The sequence below is a fragment of the Canis lupus genome, chromosome 7, assembly GCF_048164855.1.
Source record: "Canis lupus baileyi chromosome 7, mCanLup2.hap1, whole genome shotgun sequence".
Taxonomy (NCBI): domain Eukaryota; kingdom Metazoa; phylum Chordata; class Mammalia; order Carnivora; family Canidae; genus Canis; species Canis lupus.
Genome location: NC_132844.1, coordinates 4,036,177 through 4,053,984, shown reverse-complemented (window position 1 = coordinate 4,053,984; position 17,808 = coordinate 4,036,177).

The following is a 17,808-nucleotide window of genomic DNA, read 5'->3' as shown; positions in this document are numbered from 1 at the left end:
CTTCTTCTGAAAATCGTTTCCCCCAATCTCGGCTGAGGGTCTTGTGTGTCATGTAATTCTTTATAGACATCCTGCATAATCCTTAACAAAAAAGTAACTACTCCTTATTTAAAAAAAAAAAAAAAAGATTATATTTGACAGAGAGAGACAGTGTGTGTGTGTGTGCACGAGCAGAGGGACAAGCAGACTCCCAGCTGATGGAGGAGGAGTCCAAGGAGAGGCTTGATCCCAGGACCCTGAGACTAGGAACTGAGCCCAAGTCTGACTCTTAACTGACTAAGCCACCCACACACCCCTCTACCCCCTAATTTATCAATCGAGAAACCTGGATTTTCCTATGGAAGGTTAGCCAGTCGGTGGGTAAACTTCATACTAATACAAGAGGATTGCCTTCACGTTCGTAACTAGTTAGCTAGCTGGACAGACACGTAGATATACATATATATGAAGGTGTGCAGATACATATGTGTAAGGTCGTGTATGCCGCACGTATTTGAGCAGGACCCACCAGTCCACCTTACTGGGTGCTTGACACAGTGAGGGGAACTCCCCTGAAACTGATGTAGGCACTAACAGGAATTCATTGGCTTCTGTAGCCGAAGCATCCAGGGCAGCCTCGCTCCAGGAAGGGCTGCATTCGGGCACTCAACCACATAACCGGGGATCTGTACCTCTCAGGCAGGCTCTCCTGACCTCACAAGCCCCAGCAGTCCCCAGCTTACATCCCACTGGCTGGAAACGGGTGAAAAGAGAGCCAAGTCCAGCGATAGGGTCTCACGGGGATGACTGGGTTCGTCTTCCTGACCCTGCTCCCGGCTCCAAGACCTCTTGGCTCTACAGAATGGGAGTGGAAAGGGGATAGTTTTCTGATAGGAAATTACCAGAAGAAGGGAGATGGAAGCCCGGCTGCCCATCACCAGGTGTCCTCGCTCAGATTTCGCCTCCGTTCCTGCTCCCTTGGGCTCTGTCGGTAGTGGACAAGCATCTCCCTCCGGGGCCTGGGTTACCAAGTGCCCACTGCATTCCCAACTCGAGACAGAAAGTGCCTTTTTGAAAGTGAAACAATGAGGTTGTTTCTTATGGAGCTTTAAAAAAAAAAAAAAAAAAAACTCCCTCCCCCACTCCCCGCTTGAATTTAATCTTTTATATTTCCATCAGAAATAATTTCTAGTGTTCTTTCATCTGCAAATAAGAGCTGATGTTGTCTTTGTCTGAATGTATTATTTATCATTCAATTCGTGGTGTGTCTTTGTCGATCAGCCTGTGGGTGTCTGTGCCTGAATTTAAATGAGAATTTATCTGTGTGGTCAAAGAAATCGTTTGGGACATCGTCCCCCAGAAGAGGCGGCGAAGGCAGCAGCGGCTTGGCCTTGCGCTGGGCTGGGAGCAGGAAGCTGCATGGAATAGCCAGGTCCCCGGGGGGCAGGGAGCCCCCCTCCAGCTCCAAGATCACCAGGCAGGTGTGAGTCCCGGAGCACTGATGGCATCTCCGGGGTCACACGCGGCCTCAGTGCAGCCCAGTGAGGAGTTTCTGGATTACCCGACGGCAGGCATGCGGGGCGTACGGTTAGCTTGCATCTTACCACCGAGGAGAACTCACCGCCCATTCTCTTGCTTTACGGGTGAAAATTTCCCCCAAAAGGGAGAACTGCAAGGAAAAGGAGCTGAAAAATATCACTCACTAATTCCCTTCCACGCTTCAGGGGTTAGGAGTTTTCAGAGTTGTTGGTAGGAACCAGAGGCACTATTTGCACCAAAAAAAAAAAAAAAAAAAAGCTTCCTGGAGAGTGGTCAGCTTCTGAAAATAATAGTTCAGCCCCCATCCGAGGGCTTCTATCCCCGTGGAGACAGGCTCGAGTGACAAACACCGCGGGGACCTGTGCTCACTCCGCGAGGCGTGGCTTTGTGCCGCTGAGTCCTGGCCGGAGCCGTCCTGGGGCAGCAGCGGGCGGCCCAGGCCCTTGGGCTGCAGGCTCGGTGCGGACGGCCCAGGCCTCTCCCGGGAGGTCCTGCGTGCAGCCCTCCTCCTCTGATGCACCTTTTTATTAAAAGACCAGATGCTTTCCGAAAGCATCGTGAGTTGGAAATTTTCCTTTAGCGTCGTCGAAGAGAAAATTTGGGGCAAAACTCCACAAAGGGGTCTCAGTTTCTTGCCTGCCACCTCCCCCACCCATCGCCCTTCCCCTACGTCCCCTACTAGTGACCGGGTGAATGGAATGAAGGCCGCCACCAGCCACCCTGGGGCACACGCGCCATGTCATCCCGGCCTCTGTGGCCGGACAACCTGGAAGGACGTTGGGCACCGACAATTCCCTTTGTGAGTCTCAAGAGCGCGTCCCGCAGCGGGCAGTCCCAGGAGGGCCGGGCTGTGCCCTGACGCGGGGGCGGCGGGCCTTCCCTTACTGCCGCTGGGTCCCTTCCTCCCCTCCCTGCACCCCTCTGCCTTCCCCTCGCTCCCCTCACGGAGCATCCCTCTGGCCCCTCACTTCACAGTGACTTGCGTCCCTTCTTGATGGGGAGCGTCCACCCTGCAAATCTCCCACCCTAGAAGCATCACCGGTTTCCCCATGACTCACTTCCTGCTGGGCCAGCTGAGTATTTTCTTCAGGGGACCCCCCCCCCCCGCATTTAAATTGCTTGTGATCATCTCTCCTTCTGGGGACACAGCTCACGGCCTTCTCTTGGCCTCCCAGACACACTTTTCTTGGATACGAGGCGGTGAGCCACCTGGACCCCCAGCAGGTGTCACGGAGCCGGGGCTGGCAGGGAAGGGTGCAGGCCCTGGGCCAGATGTCGGCCTTGGGGCGGGGGCCTGGCCAGCGGCGCCCGGTCTTCCTGGGCAAATCCCTTCTCTCTGTGCCTCCATTTGCTCCTCTCTCGAGTGGGGACAATAGGGTCGTTGTGAAAATGAGGGGTTAAGGGTTAACTTCTGGAGAGCACTCAGGGCGGTGCTGGGCCTGGGTAAACTGCGCATTAAGCACAGCTGTTATTACAGGTGCTAAGACCGTGCCTAAGATCCTTGACGTGTTCTCTGGGAGCCAAGTACTGCGCTGCGGGTTTCATAAGGGCTCTGGCATCGAATCCACGCAAAGCCCTGTGGGTGCGTCCTCTGGCTACTGTGGACTTTGTAGATGAAGAAACTTGTTCCGCAGCGACCCTCGGTTACCCAATAGCAGAGACAAAGTACTAACCTGCTTCTGCCCTGCTGGAGCACATGCACTTCATCACTAGGCCAGGTAGGTGTATGAGTTCTAGCATTTGGGGTTTTGGGGGTTTTTTGATACTGGGAAAGGTTGGGTGGGAAAAAGCAACCTTTCCAGAGAGTGATTTTTATCTTAGTAGTAAGACCTCATTTGGATTTGAAAACAAACAAACAAACAAACAAAAAACCCGCATTCCCATTCCATAATTATTAGATCTATGCAGATCACTTCAACTAATAAAGATCTGAGGGGATCCTCCCCGTGAACGTCTTGGTGTGCACACACACCTCTCGGATTCCCAGGAGATGCCACACAGCCCGGTGAAAGCTTGGCCCATTGCAGAGACGGATCCGAAGCCACATGAAGGAAGAGGAGTTGGTATGGGTGCCTTGAACGGGTGCTTCTCCTCCCTGAAAACCCCAGCCGTCCGTGCTAATAAAATCAGTTTGACTGTCACCTTGGAGGAAACTGAAAATAATTGATCCCAGAATACAAATTGCTTAAAGAAAAAAAAAAAAAGGATTTTATTTATTTGAGAGAGAGAGCACAAGCAGTGGGGAGGGACACAGGGAGAGGGAGAAGCAGGGAGCCCGATGATGCCAACGCCAGGGCTCCATCCCAAGACCCTGGGTCATGACCTGAGCCGAGGGCAGAAGCTTAACCAACTGAGCCCCCCCAGTCGCCTCCAGAATACAAATTCTGCTGAGAGCCAGCAGGAGCGGGAGCAGCGTGCGGCTCTCCAGGGGGAGAGGCCGGGCAGCTGGGGTTACTTGAGGGCAGCAGACCCCTGAGGCTGCCCGGGAGCATCTCAGCGACGAAGACTGCGGTCCGAAGCTCTGCTGAGGATAACCGTTGTTTTTCAGCTTTGCTTAGTCCTGGGCCTGGGTAGCCCGGGAAGGTTCTGGGAGCCGACAGCTACTGTCCTCGTGCGCCAAATCTCTGCTACACACGCACCATCCCGTCTTTGGGGGTGTTCAGTACTATCCTTGTGTTAAAGGTCACCCGTTAAAAGAACGGCTGGGCTAATTAAAAAAAAAAAAATCCTGCTGGGCACATGAGCTGTGTGGAAGGAAGTGGAGGCCGCCCTGTTCTTTCCCTCCTTGGCACCGTATCCTGGCAGCTAGCCGACCCCCGGCTCCTCGGATAAACTCCGAGGGCCGCCCCGGCCAGAAGTGAGTACCGGTGCACGTACAGGGAGCCATCCCCACCCCACACCTTCTCCGCGTCTGCGGCTCCTCCTCCGTCCACAAAGGCAGCCTTTCCTTTGCTTTTTCTAATGGGCCCTCGCCGAGGACATTGGCCGTGGCCAAAGCATTTTTCAGATGCCCAGCAACGGAGCAGGTGCGCTTCTGGACCCCCGACCTCTTGTCCCTTCTCCCCGCCCCCCACTTCTGCATATGTCCGCTATTCGTGTGAGAACGGTGTGAGCTGAGCCCCCTTTTTCCCGACTGTAAAGTGAGTCTAACAGAAGCAGCTCCGCTCGGGGCTTCCGCGGGGATGGAGTGATACACGCAGGGCCCCGTGCACTGCTGGCCGGAGGCCCCGAGGAGCTTCAGCCGCCATCACCCCCTGGCCTTGTGTCCTCTTACGTGTCCCAGTTAGGACAGGTACGTCCCTTACAGCATCTTCTAGAAGCTCACGGGACCCCCCGATGATTTTCTTGAACAGCTCGTACTCAGGCCTCTTTTCATTAGCCTTACAGCAATGCCTCACACTTCCTCAAACCTAGAGTTAAAATCGGGCCCCAGCTATTGCCCCCAGTTTCAGGAGGCGTAGATAAGCTTCTCCGAGAGACTTGGAGACTTGCCTCGTTCGAGGTTAATTAGCTCTGCATCTGCAGGGTGTGTGCACGGGGCTGCCTTGCTCCCACCAACTTAGAAACCTTGTATGAGCAGCTCTTGCAGCGCTTAGGGGCGTGCGGGACACTGCCCAGCGCGTCTCTAAGGGTTTGGGTATCTCTGCTTGTGCCGGGGCTCGGGCTCCCATGTGGTCCCTCTGTCCGTAGCCATCCGTCAAGGGTTTCAAATTCGGGGACCCGCCGTCAGTGGGGGGGGTTTCAGAGTGTAGACAGCCTTAGCGATAACAAGTACAAGGACTGTTTTGGACAAAAGTCAGGTTGAGTCTTTGCATCCATCATCCTTGGCTCCTCGGATCCCAGCTAGGACAGTTCCAGGGGCCATTCCTCTCCGCCGTTCTCCAAGTGAGGGCAGGCCAAGGGATTCTTGTGGGCACTGCCTTCCGGGCGGACAAAACCTTGAGAAGTTGTCAGTGTGGGCTCTCTCCACTTCCTCCTTCCTATTCTTTTCCAGGACCTCTCGCGTCACCTTCTGTCCCCACCTCTATATCCGACCACTCTTGCTGAGAGCGACGGGGACCTGCAGGTGGCCGAGCCCAGCGCTCGAAGAGCTTGTTCTCCTGGACCCATCGGTGCACTTGACGCAGCCCACCATTCAGAAACGCTCTTTGCTTGCCTCTCAGAAGCCTCTCGGTCTTCCTCTGGCTCCTCCAGCTGCTCCTCAGTGCCCTTAGCTGATTTCTCCCGATATCCGGACCTCTGAACACAGGCCCAGGTGTTTGGACATCTTTCTTATGTCCACGCCCTCCCTGGGTGGTCCAGGCTCACGACAGTAAATACGACCCATTTGCTGACGGTGCTGAGGACCCGAACACTCCTACATCCAGTGCCTGTCTCTTCCCGGGGCCCCCAAGTGCATCAGGAATTGCCTGGGGACCACCTCCGCCAGCGGTTTGGGGAACGGCCCTCCAGAGCACACCTAGTCCCTGCCACCTGTTACGTGACCTTAAATGGGGAAGGGGACTTGGAAGCTGTGATTGTGTCCAGGATGGGGAGAGTGTGTCGAGACGGGGGGGATGACACCGGTTACCTGGGCGGGCCCTAAACGCAATGGCCTGCAGCTTCACAGGAGGGTCACACAGGGAGATCGGCCACGCAGAAGCGGAGAAGACAGCGTGACGGTGGAGGCAGAGCTGAAGGTGAGGCAGCCACAGGCTAGGGGGTGCCCCAGCCTCGGGGAGCCGGGAGAGGCAGGGGACCGATTCTCCCCGAAGCCCCCCGGAAAGGACACGGCCCTTCTGACACCTTGATCTTGGCCCATGAAAACCGATTTGGGGCTTCTGGCCTCTAGAACCTCGGGAAGGACGTCTCGGTTGTTTGAAGCCACCTAGTTAGTGGCAGGTTGTCACGGCAGCCGCAGGAAACACTGACACCACATCCCCTGGGCGCCTGCAAACCTACCCGCCCGGACCACACGCCTGGGATTCCGGGCACACCCGCTCTCCTCGCAGCTCTCCTTGTCCCAGAAAAGTGACAAGTCTGCACTTCCCGGTGCTGGGCCCCGAACCCTGGAATCGTCCGCAAGGCCTCTCTTGACCTCACGTTTCGCCTCCCGCCTGGTGCATCCTGCTTGCTCCAGCTACTGGGGATCCCGGTCACCGGCCCTACTGTCCTGGGTCACCGTCCCCGTCGGGACCACTGCAGACTCCCCTCATGGCCTCCTGCGGGGGGACCGGGCCGTGGTCATGGCTCCCCAGCTGGTCACCGTCCCAGGGAGGCCCCCCGCTCATCCAGGTGAGGCGGCTCTCCCGGGGACCCCCGACCCGCACCTCCCTGCTCTCATTCGCACTAGCAGCTGTAACTACCGCACGGACCATCCATTTTACTTGTTGACTGTGTCTGTCATCTTTTTCCCTCACCAGAACATAAATTCCAGGAGGAAACAGATCTATTATTATTTTTTTTCCGTTTTATCCAGCGCCCCAAACACCGTGACCTATCCCCAGGCCAAAAACAGCACCTAACTCCTAGTACGTGCTCAATAAACAGTTGTCAAATGACTGATTGAAGGAATCGCCTAGTGGTCCTTAGGCCAGAGGAATCGAGAGAGACCCACGATCCTTTCCTGAAGAGACTGTGTCACCCGCACATGCTTTCCCTGGGGTTCTTCAACGACCTACAGCTCAGAGGACTTTCATTAAGCGAAGGATCCATTGTTTAACACAAAAAGAGAATGATAATTCCTGAATTTTCTTTGGCCTCAGCCACTCCCCCATTTGCTGTTTCCATTCTTCATTCTCACGTATTTCATTTCTCTTAAAGTTCTCCTGCTCTTCTGAGTTTCCAGGGCTGCATAAATTACAGGAAAGCCAAGAAATATTCAACAGAAACTGATAAAAATCCAAGATCATTTTGCTTTTTTTTTTTTTTTAATGTAGTTATTCATGAGAGACACAGAGAGGCAGAGACACAGGCAGAGGGAGAAGCAGGCTCCATGCAGGATCTGATCCGGGACCCGATCCCAGGACCCCAAGATTACGACCTAAGCTGAAGGCAGGCGCTCAACCGCGTCCCGATCATTTTGTTTTTTTGTTTTTGTTTTGTTTTTTTTGATAGAGAGAGAGAGAGAGAGAGAGAGAGAGAGAGAGAGAGGCAAAGACATAGGCAAGGGAGAAGCAGGCTCCATGCACCGGGAGCCTGATGTGGGATTTGATCCTGGGTCTCCAGGATTGCGCCCTGGGCCAAAGGCAGGCGCCAAACCACTGCGCCACCCAGGGATCCCTCATTTTGCTTTTTAATGGTTCAGTATTAGAAACAATAAAATACTAAAACATTCTTCCCTGCAAGGTCACCTCTGGCCATGTGAGACCCTTAGCTCTGCACCCTGCATGGGGAAGGTGCTCAAGCCAGCGTCTAGTGAATAAAAGTAATTGCAAAAAGCACCCCGGCACCCATCATTCTCTCAATGAACTCTTGAGTCCTCTTTTGTATCCACGCTCTACACAGAAGCTAAATTATGAAATGTCACAGCCCAGCAATGAGTTGTAGATTGGGACTTACTACGCCAGAACTTAGGACATCTACTCCCATCACCGCTGCATGGAAAAAGAGGAGCGTTTGAGCATTAGACGACTTCATTGGCCTTCTGTGCCAGGTACCATTTCTAAGCACCCTACAAATATCAACTAATTTAATCTTCATAACAACTCCATGAGCTAGGGACCATTACTAACCTCATTTTTTAAGATGGAACCGAGACATAAAGATTGATTTGCAAAGGCCACTGTGTTAGGATTCCCAGGGCTGCTGTAACAGAATATACTACAAACTGGGTGGCTCACGTAACAGAAATTTATTGTCTCACAGTCCGGGAGGCCAGATGTCTGAGATCAGGTGGCATCAGGGTCATGCTCGCTATCAAGACACTAGGGAAGGATCTGTTCCAGGCCTCTCTTCCAGCGTCTGGTAGCGCCTTGGCTTGTGGCAGTGGAACGCCATTCTTCACAAGGGAGTCTCCCTATGTGTGTGCGTGTGTGTGTGTCTGTGTCCAAATTTCCCCTTTTTATAAGGACACCCATCATTCTGGATAATGAGCCCACCCTACTCTAGTGTGACCTGAATTGAACTTAACTAATTGCATCTGCCAACAGCCCTGTTTCCAAAGAAGGTCACATCCTGAGGTACTAAGGAGTTAGGACTTCCACACGGGGATCTGAGAAGGGCACATAGTCAGCGTCTGTCGGTGAGTAAGTGCAGAGCCAGGACTTGAACCCAGTTCTGTGCTGTTGACAGTGCAATGTGCTATGCCCTCTACATGGAGGGAGTAAAGGAAACGTGGAGGTGGTGGTGCAGGGAGCGGCACTAAATGCTTGACTATGGTACTTGCATTTATTGCCATCATACGATGCTCAGGGTACTTGGTCTCACTGCCTTCATGGGGGAAAAAATAGAACTGGGACAGATGTTTCATAATTTTAGTGGATTCTATGTGCGATGGACTGTTGTAGTTTTGACAGTTTTGCTGGTTCTCCTCAGAGATTTTAGAATGTGACAATGGGACGTCACTGAGTAAAGGATGGTGGTGGGTAGGCATGGTTCCCCCTACCCTGGGACTGGCCTGAAACCTAATGACTTATTTTTGCACTAGTTAATCAGCAAATAATTACTGAGCTCTCCGATTCTGCTGGGGCCGTGTGCTGGGCACGGGAATGACCTGTGACCGTGGCAGACATGAGGCCCGCCCATGGGCAATTACGATGGGTGCTGTGGAGTGGGGCTGGGCAGGCCGTGGAGGGCTGAGATCTAAACCCATGCAAGGAAGGCAGTGGTGAAGAGGCAGCTTTTACACTGAGGAACACCAAGTATAAGTATGAAAAGGTCTGAATATATTTTCATACATAAAACAAAAAACAGGACTGAGGATACACGTGTACGGGATTTAGATCGCTTTCCTATTACCCGGCGACGAGGAGAACCGAGAGGGGGTAGAGTGAGGACAAGCCAAAAGGCTCCTTTTCTGTGCCCCTTCATTGTGATTTTTTAATGTGATGCCTTTCGTTCCCTTCCCCCCACCCAACCGGCATGAGAGCTGGGGTCCAGATCGAGCCCGAAAACTGGTCACTGGACAGTTAACAGTTGCACAGGTAGTGTTGGGAGTCTCGTTTCTGCTCAAGGAAGGCTCCATTTTTATCTTGGTCCCAAATACTGGAAATGGCTCTTTCCAACACACTCTTCCCTTCCTCCATTATCCTAAAGGGCACAGTGGCCCAGAGCCCTGGTGGGCCCAGAGGTGCACCCAGGACAGCTCTGGGCAGAGAGAGAGAGAGAGAGAGAGAGAGAGTGTGTGTGTGTGTGTGTGTGTGTGTGTGTGTGAAGCCAGTCCTCAAGGGGCAGGGGAAGACCCGGCTGGCAGCCAGCCTGGAGCAGGTGTGTGGGACCTAAGAAGCAGCCAAGTGGCCTGGCAAGAGGCCAAAACAGGCACCAAGGTTCAGAGGAGACACAGTCCAGACAGGGCGACACAGGAGAAGAGATATCTGAACACGTCAGAACACAAACCAACAAAGTGGTTTTCACTAGTTCTTGAATGACAGAGGTGGGCCTGGGTCTCAGACCCCAAGGCGTACGGTCACCTGACGTTCTGAGCTTAGAGATTGCTAAGTGAGCTGTCCGGCCACGGCCATCTAGCTCCCATTCTGATCGGTCGGTCCGTCTTTTCCCAGCAAACGCGTTTGGTCCGTTCCTAAAGCCCGTGATTTCGGAAACCTCTCAGGGATCACTTCTGAGGGTTGTCTGGGTGGAGTGGATCCTACTTACTAGCTCAAATCTATGCAGTGGCCAGAGCAGGAAATGTCAGCAAGCCACGTGCCCTCCAGAACGGAGCTCAGACAAGGCTTGTTTCAGTCTGGGTCTCTTAAAACTTACACCCTTATTCCACAGGAGGGACTGGCTTGATTTGTACTTCCCACAGTGCCAAGTATTGTGCGTGGTAGGCATCCAATAAATATGAATATATAGGAGATATGCATTGAATTAAACTACGGGTTCTGACATCATCAGTAAATCCTGCACATTTTGGGATGCTGTCCAGCTTTCATAGGACCACCAAGACCTGTGGATCCCCCTCCGACCTGCTAACCACATCCTGCTGTGCATACGTGCTTGCAACTAGAGTGCTTGTACAGCAGTCGACTCTACCAAAGCCTCAAGTTATAAAAGATTGCCCACGACGGTGTTGGGTGATTGCCTCTGGAGGAGCGGGAGCACGGCTACTACTGTTGGTTCATCAGGACTGAACTGACGTGGTCCTTACCCAATGTGGGAGAGGGTGATTCCAAATGCTCCTCTCATAGAAAAATCTCCAACCTGTCTTTAAGTAGATTCTCTCGGGACGCCTGGGGGACTCAGGGTTTGAGTGTCTGCCCTCGGCTCAGGGCCCCTGAGATCGAGCCCTGTATTGGGCTCCCTACGTGGACGCTGCTTCTCCCTGTGCCTGTGTCTCTGCCTCTCTGTCCCTCTCTGTCTCTTGTGAATAAATAAATAAAATCTTAACAATAAATAAACAGGTTCTCTCACCTTGAGAGGCAAGATATTTGATTTAGAGAGTAAATAACTGCAGTTAAAGGACACAGCCATTGGTCAAGGTGTGGATTTTAATTCTTCCTGAAAGGGTCAGAGGACTGCCACCCTCCTGGGGGGGGGCTTTTAGCGTCATGGTGAGTCTGGGTTGTGAATGGCAGGGGGTAGGGTGATCGCTGTCCTCCAAAAGGCAAAGCCAGAAGAGCCCGGCTTGAGTCTGCCTTTGCCGCTCCTCCCCTCCTCCGTTCCACGCAGCCCTCAGAACTCACTTTAAGGAAGCATGGGCTTGGGAGGTCAGTGAGCCCCGGGATACCTACCTAGGTCCTCAAGGCAAGGAAACTTGGACAGAGTGATGGGTTTGGACTTTGAACTCAGGAAATATATCTGAAAGTCTCCACTTTATATTGGCCAAAGAAAGTGCAACCCAACCGATACAGCAAAGTGTGCAATCCAGTGAAGCCACAGGCTTATCCAGTGATAGCAATGGTTCGGTCGGGTGGCACGAAGAAAACACAGAAGCGTAGAGCCTTCGTGGAAAGGCCCGGCTTGAGTCTCAGTGTGAGACAAGAAGGGACCACGGAAGAAATGCCTTGCCGTTCCACTGCTCTGACTCCCCACATCCCTCAAGGACGACCCCCTGCTGCTACTCGCGGCCGCCATCTTATTCATGAAGATGATGACCTTGGCCTAGTAGGTTTTCTCTTGTTATTATGTTCAAATTATTAAAGGTTGGGCCAATACACAAGGACTGGCCTGAGGGTCGGCTACTCGTAGGGCCATGGTTTGTGTACAGAGAGAGGGCAGGCGGAGGGAGAGGAGAGAACCATGTGACACCCACAGTTGTGCCGTCGCAGAAGCACTCCGACAGGATCTCTGCTGAAGGCTGCTTGGAAGCATCCTCTGTGAACTGGAACACTCTTCATCTGGAAGACTTCCCTGCTTAAGATTTAGAAACCACCCAGTTTACTCCTCACTGTGTGGATTTCTACACACTCTACGTCTTTGACACTGTCAAGATACACAAGAAAGGATTTGGGGGTTAGGAAGGCACAGGAAGCCTGGCATTTAGGACTCAGAGGTCAGCGCAGACTGTCCGTGCAGAGTGTCTGTTCAGGGATGAGGTGTATGTGAGTGAACCTGCCTCCTCAGTTTCTCCATTCTCTGTAGTTGCTCCCCCTCTGGCCCCGCGTGGGCAGAAGGAGAATCAGGCCATGGCGGCGTCTTCCTTCTCTCTCACCCATCATTTCTCTGCCATCCTGCAGCTAGTAGGGTGCACCCATTCCGTACCAAGGCACCATTGTCTTTTGGCTTCTCCTCCTCTGTTTCCAAGTCATCAAATTGGTTCAGGGGACCCAAAGCCACTATCTTCAGGAAAACAGCAGACCTCTACCCTTTCCTATTCTCAGAATAATTCTACAAGGATGTGACTATCATACTTGTGTTTTGACACAATCTGACACCGATGACAGGGGAGATGACTGTGTCCTGGGTCCGGGACAGTACGCTCGTTTAAAATCACGTATGCACGCATGCATCCCACGGATGTGGACCCCTTCTGTACCACCAGGCTTGAACGAAATCTTCCAACTTAAACTCCCCCCTCGTCAGGCCTTCTGTTGTGTAGCCCCACTCTGCTTATCCGATCCTACTTCCCTCTCGGGTATACAAGAGTATATCGCAAACATGCTGCTGGAGACCAGCGTGCGGTGCTTGCTGTTGGCCGGGCCTGCTGCCCGCGATGATGCTGGTCCTCGCTACCTGGCAGCCCACCTTGGCAAACGTGCAGCGCATCGCCAGTGAGAACGTGGCTCCACAGAGCAGTCAGTCTGTGAGCGCCCACGAGATCATCGGACAGGAGTATCTGGAGCTGCCTGGTGCCACAGAAAAGGGAAATGTTGAGAAACAGGAATCTGGGGCAGTTTCTGCTTTGAATTTGAGCCTGAAGTTAATTTAAAAGGCTGCCAGAAATCTGGAACCACTTTGCTGGCTGGAAGTTGTTGGTGAAAGCACAGAATAGAGTGTTTCCTTTTTCTTGAGGCCAGTTTGGAACATCCTGGAAACGGCCCTTGGATCCCAAGTCTCAGCTCTCTGGGCTGTGATGTCTTCATTGGGGCCGCGTCCTTTATGTTGGGCTGTCCTCTCCCCTGGGCTGAAATGAACCTCAACCTCGTTACCTTCCTTCGGGTCCTGCCTGTTATCCCGCCACCCCAGGCCCCAATGTTTGGACCAGTGTTGTTAATCCTCTCCTTCTTTCTGGCTCCTGGAATTCATTACCACCCTTTCCCCCTTCCCCAGAGATGATCTGAGAGCTCACCAGAATCAAAATAATCTTCTTCCTAAGTGCTTATCAAATGACTTTTCACATGCAGTGCTGGGCTGGGCAAAGCACCGAGTTCAGGGAGCAAGGCCTGTGCTCCTCAGGGTGTTGCCCTTCTGTAAACACCAACGTGGAAAGGATGTTCAAGATGTTTGGTTAGGGGGCACCTGGCTGGCTCAGTCAGTGGAGTGTGTGACTCTTGCTCTCAGGGTTGTGAGTTCAAGCCCAACGGGTATAGAGATTACTTAAAAATGAAATCTTAAAAAAAAAAAAAAAGACTTTTGGTCAGTTAATAAATACTTTCTTTTCCCTTTGCTCTTTCTTGTGCATTATTTCCTTTTTTTTGTTTTTGTTTTTGTCTGTTAAATAGCAATAGGATCACTTGTCTACTAGAGCTATTTAGAGAAATAAATGAAGTGATTTACCTGGAAGAGCTTTGACAACTATGAAGTCCCATGTGCGTGTTTGTCATTATTTCCAGCACCCTACATAATGTCTGGCCCCTTGAGTACTTGGTCATTTTGTTGTTGTTGAAAGAATCAGTGAACGAAGGAGCAAAATAAAAAACATAGTCTCTGCCATCTGGTTAGAATCAGGTTGGGGAGAGGTGGCACACACGCATGAAGTACCATGAGAACAGTATGTAACGACACCTCACCGAGTGAGACGCCTGTTTTTGGGGTGGCAGCAATGATCTGGAACATAGTTGAAAACCAGTGTCCCCAGGTCAGCTAGAATAAATGCCCTTAAACAGATACACCAAAGCGCACGCACTTTATTCATCGAGGAGGCCTTGAATCATAATCTACATATTTTTATGATTTTGTCCATTCTTCTAACAAACGTTTCTCTGGGCTCCTAAACTCACAGCACACTTTGGAGCAAATGGAACGTGGAAACCTCTTGCTAAAGGGACTTTATCATGGGTCCCAGAGGTATCACTGTGATACAGCCTGGTGTTATCATTGATGTTTTTAATGATGACCATTTGTGATCAAGTAAAATCTACAGTAGATGTAGTGTCTTCTGCAATCATTTGACTTAAATAACACATTCTGGAGATGTTTAAAAAAAGATTAAAAATCTCCATATTTAAGATGTTGACTCCAGTGGTGGGAAAAATGCAGCGTAACGTGTCAGAGCCAGTGGATGAGGAGGGACACTGTCTGGGTTCGGTGCGTTAAGTCCCGAGAGGCAGAGGCTTCAAGCAGAGGCTATTCCGAGCAGCCGCCTCTTCTCAGAGGAGAGGATTGAACAATAACAGTTGTTTTAGCAGGTGACTTACCCCGTGCTCCGCGATATTCTGACTTTGCCTGTGTTAACACATTAAATTCTTGCAACGACTCTCTGAGGCAGCCTCGCCATTGTCACCCTTTAACAGATGATGGAACCGAGACCCCGAGACGTTAACCTGCCCAAGGTCACGCAGCGGCGGTGGTGAGTCTGGCTCCAGACGGTGCCACTCATCATTGTGCTAATTGCTTCCCCATGTTTGGAAGGAGGAGAATGAGACTCCTTGATAAGGGAGAACAATGGAAGCAATGCACTGAGTGGGAATAATGAAAGAAAAAAAGAATTATTGAAATGGTGCTTGAACAATCGTGAGATTGCAAAAGAGCCGCTGTGAAAAAAATCCATGCAAGAAATTGTGGTTTGGGGAATTGTCTGAATGATGAACCAGGAGAGACCATCATTCAAAAATAAGGCACAGCACATATAGCAGGGAAGACTATGATTTCATAAAGCTCTAGTTTCACGTGTGTGTTGGGATGTGATGTAAAATAATTTTGTTTTTGTTTGGGTTTTGCTGAGAGTCACAGTCAAGAATCTTTGAAAGCCCTTGACCTGTAGAGTTAGGCTGGAGCGGCCAGATTTGTTGTCTCCTTGCCCTGTAGACCCTGCAACCTCATAGCTCCATCCTCATCACCTGTTCCTATTTCCAAAGGGACCATATCGGACCGGCGTGCTGAGGCTCAACAGGGGATCCCCCGGCCGGTTGTCTCCGGCTGTCTCCTTAGGTCCATGGTGAGGTGTGCAGAAGACCACTCGGGCAATAAACGAACGTGGAGCAAGCACCTACTGTGTGAAGTCCCCTGTGTTAGGGTTCTTGGGCTCTGGCATTTGGGGTTCAACAAAGGTATGTCTGATGTAAATTTTTAAATGGCAGAGAGGGAATTTTGTTTTGAAATGGGAGAGAGAAAGTCCTTCCCTTGTTTGTCTCTGTAGCTTGACAAGCTTCAGTTTGAGGGTTGGCTTTAACTCTGTTTTCATTTCCAGTGGGTATGCTTTGAGTTGGCACACAAACTCAATGTGTGAATGGTGTGGGAGTTGAGAAAGTTGCATTGCTATTTCTCTTCTTAAAATTAACAGTGGAATCCTTATGAGAGCAGTGTAGGCTCTGGAATGTGCCACACACGGCTCTCTAACTGCATAATTAGGGAGTTCTCCATAATAAAATAGTCCTCATTCTTGCCAAAATTGATACCCCTCCTCCATGGCCTCCTTTGAGAAGCAAGTGATTGACGGTTGCTCTTCAGGTTTCTCCAAGGCCTAGACTTTCCCTGTCAGTGTTGTATCCACACCCTGGTTATTAGGCTTTCTCAGGTGAGCTTTAAGGACACGTTCGCCTGCTCTGAAGTCCTGTTGCCTTTAGCTTTCTGGGTGTTCCAAATTCACTGTGTGTACCTCACTGATGCACGGTAGGTGCACACCCCCCCTCCCAGGCGAGGTCAGTCCCCAGTGGGTCGTGGCTATCTTCACAGGGAAAAGCTCTCTACACAAACGTGGTCATCACAGAGGCTTGCTAGCAATGCACACTCTCAGGCCCCTCCCACGCCCCACTGGATCAGAGTCTGCATTTTAATGAGACCCCCCCCACCCCCCCGGATGATTCATGGGCACATTAACCAAAGAGAAGCACCACAATAGACTCTTGAGAGCAACTCAGAAGGCAGCCCAGATTTCCCTATTGAGACCCAACCCACCAACCAACTCACCAACTAGTCAGCACCTACATTTCTGTGGAACACCCACCATGTTTACCATGATGACCTATGTACACGATTACCAATGCAGAAATCAGAGTCATAAAAAAGTGCTGTCCTTGGGTTTCCCAAGGAAATTTTCCTCATCAGGGTCATAGGGTTAAGGACAATAACTTAGCCCTGGAAAGTTGGTAGCGTGGGAGGAATCCAACAATTCTGTGAACACAGCTTGGGCTACTGCAGTTACTATCGTGATGACTTCATTCTGGGTGGTCAGTGCTGGCAGTAGAGAATAAATCTGGATTTGGTGTTTGACAAAGAAGCCATTGTCGGGGCGGCTGAGCAGGCATGAAGGTGGCACTGTGTCCTGCGGCAGCTTAAAGCCCCTTCAAGGAATCTGTCAACTAGAAGTTTGTAGTTCTAAGATGGTTGGATGTAGGGGTGATGTGGCTGCCATATATGTCACCCCACTGGTAGCCAGAGTTGGTTCAGCTCATCTGGCTGGTTAGGTGTCTCTTTCCTCTCTCACTGCTCCTACAGCTTCATGTTCTCTTGATTCAAGAGGATGGCCTCCCTCACAGAGTTCTTCAGTCAAGGGTATAACCAGTAGCCGTGCTCCCTGCTAGAGCCCTCAGACAAGCTCACAAGGTCCATTTGTAGGAGACTCCAGACCGATCCCAGTGTTGGGTGCTGCCCGCGGTAGCCTGCTTTTCTTTAAAAAAAAAATTAAAAATAAAATGGTTATAAAGTCATTTCTCAGGATATACCAATGACACATTTGAAGTCTTCCTTTCAAGCTCTTGAAGCCATGTTTGACTCTTCGTTTCCTGCAATATCCCACTTGCCGTCCAGGTTACTAATTCTTCTTTATTTTTAAAAAATTAAAACAAAAATTCTTTAGACATGCTTTTCCATCCGCTTCTTCCCCCATCACACCCTCCCCCTTTCTGTGCCATCGCTGTAGCCCAAGCTACTCTAGCTTTTGTTTATAACAGTTATTAGATGACGGTCTTGCTTCCAAAATATTTCCCCGAGTACATCGTGAAAATTTCTTTAGCTGCACAGAGTGTCCTCAGATGGTGTTTATCAGGTCACTTCCCGGCTCTATAACCACACGGATGTTCCACCTAAACCCTCCGTGGTCTTCAAAGCTTCTGCAACTTGGCCTCATATCACCTGGATAAACTTACCATTTATGCTCAAAACAGGAATTAAAATTTCCTTCCCAGTACCCTTCGGTCAGAAAAAAGAAAAGCTACTTTATATTGAAGTCTTTACAAAGTTTGTAAAGAGAACCTGTAATGTGGGTGTTTTCTCAACTAAAATCGCTAGCTGGAGGACACATATTAGGCTAACATGAGCGCTAGTTTGGGATGCTTATTAAGGTTTCTAGTTAGTCATAAAAAAAGAAAAAGGCAAGCAAAAAAGAAATTT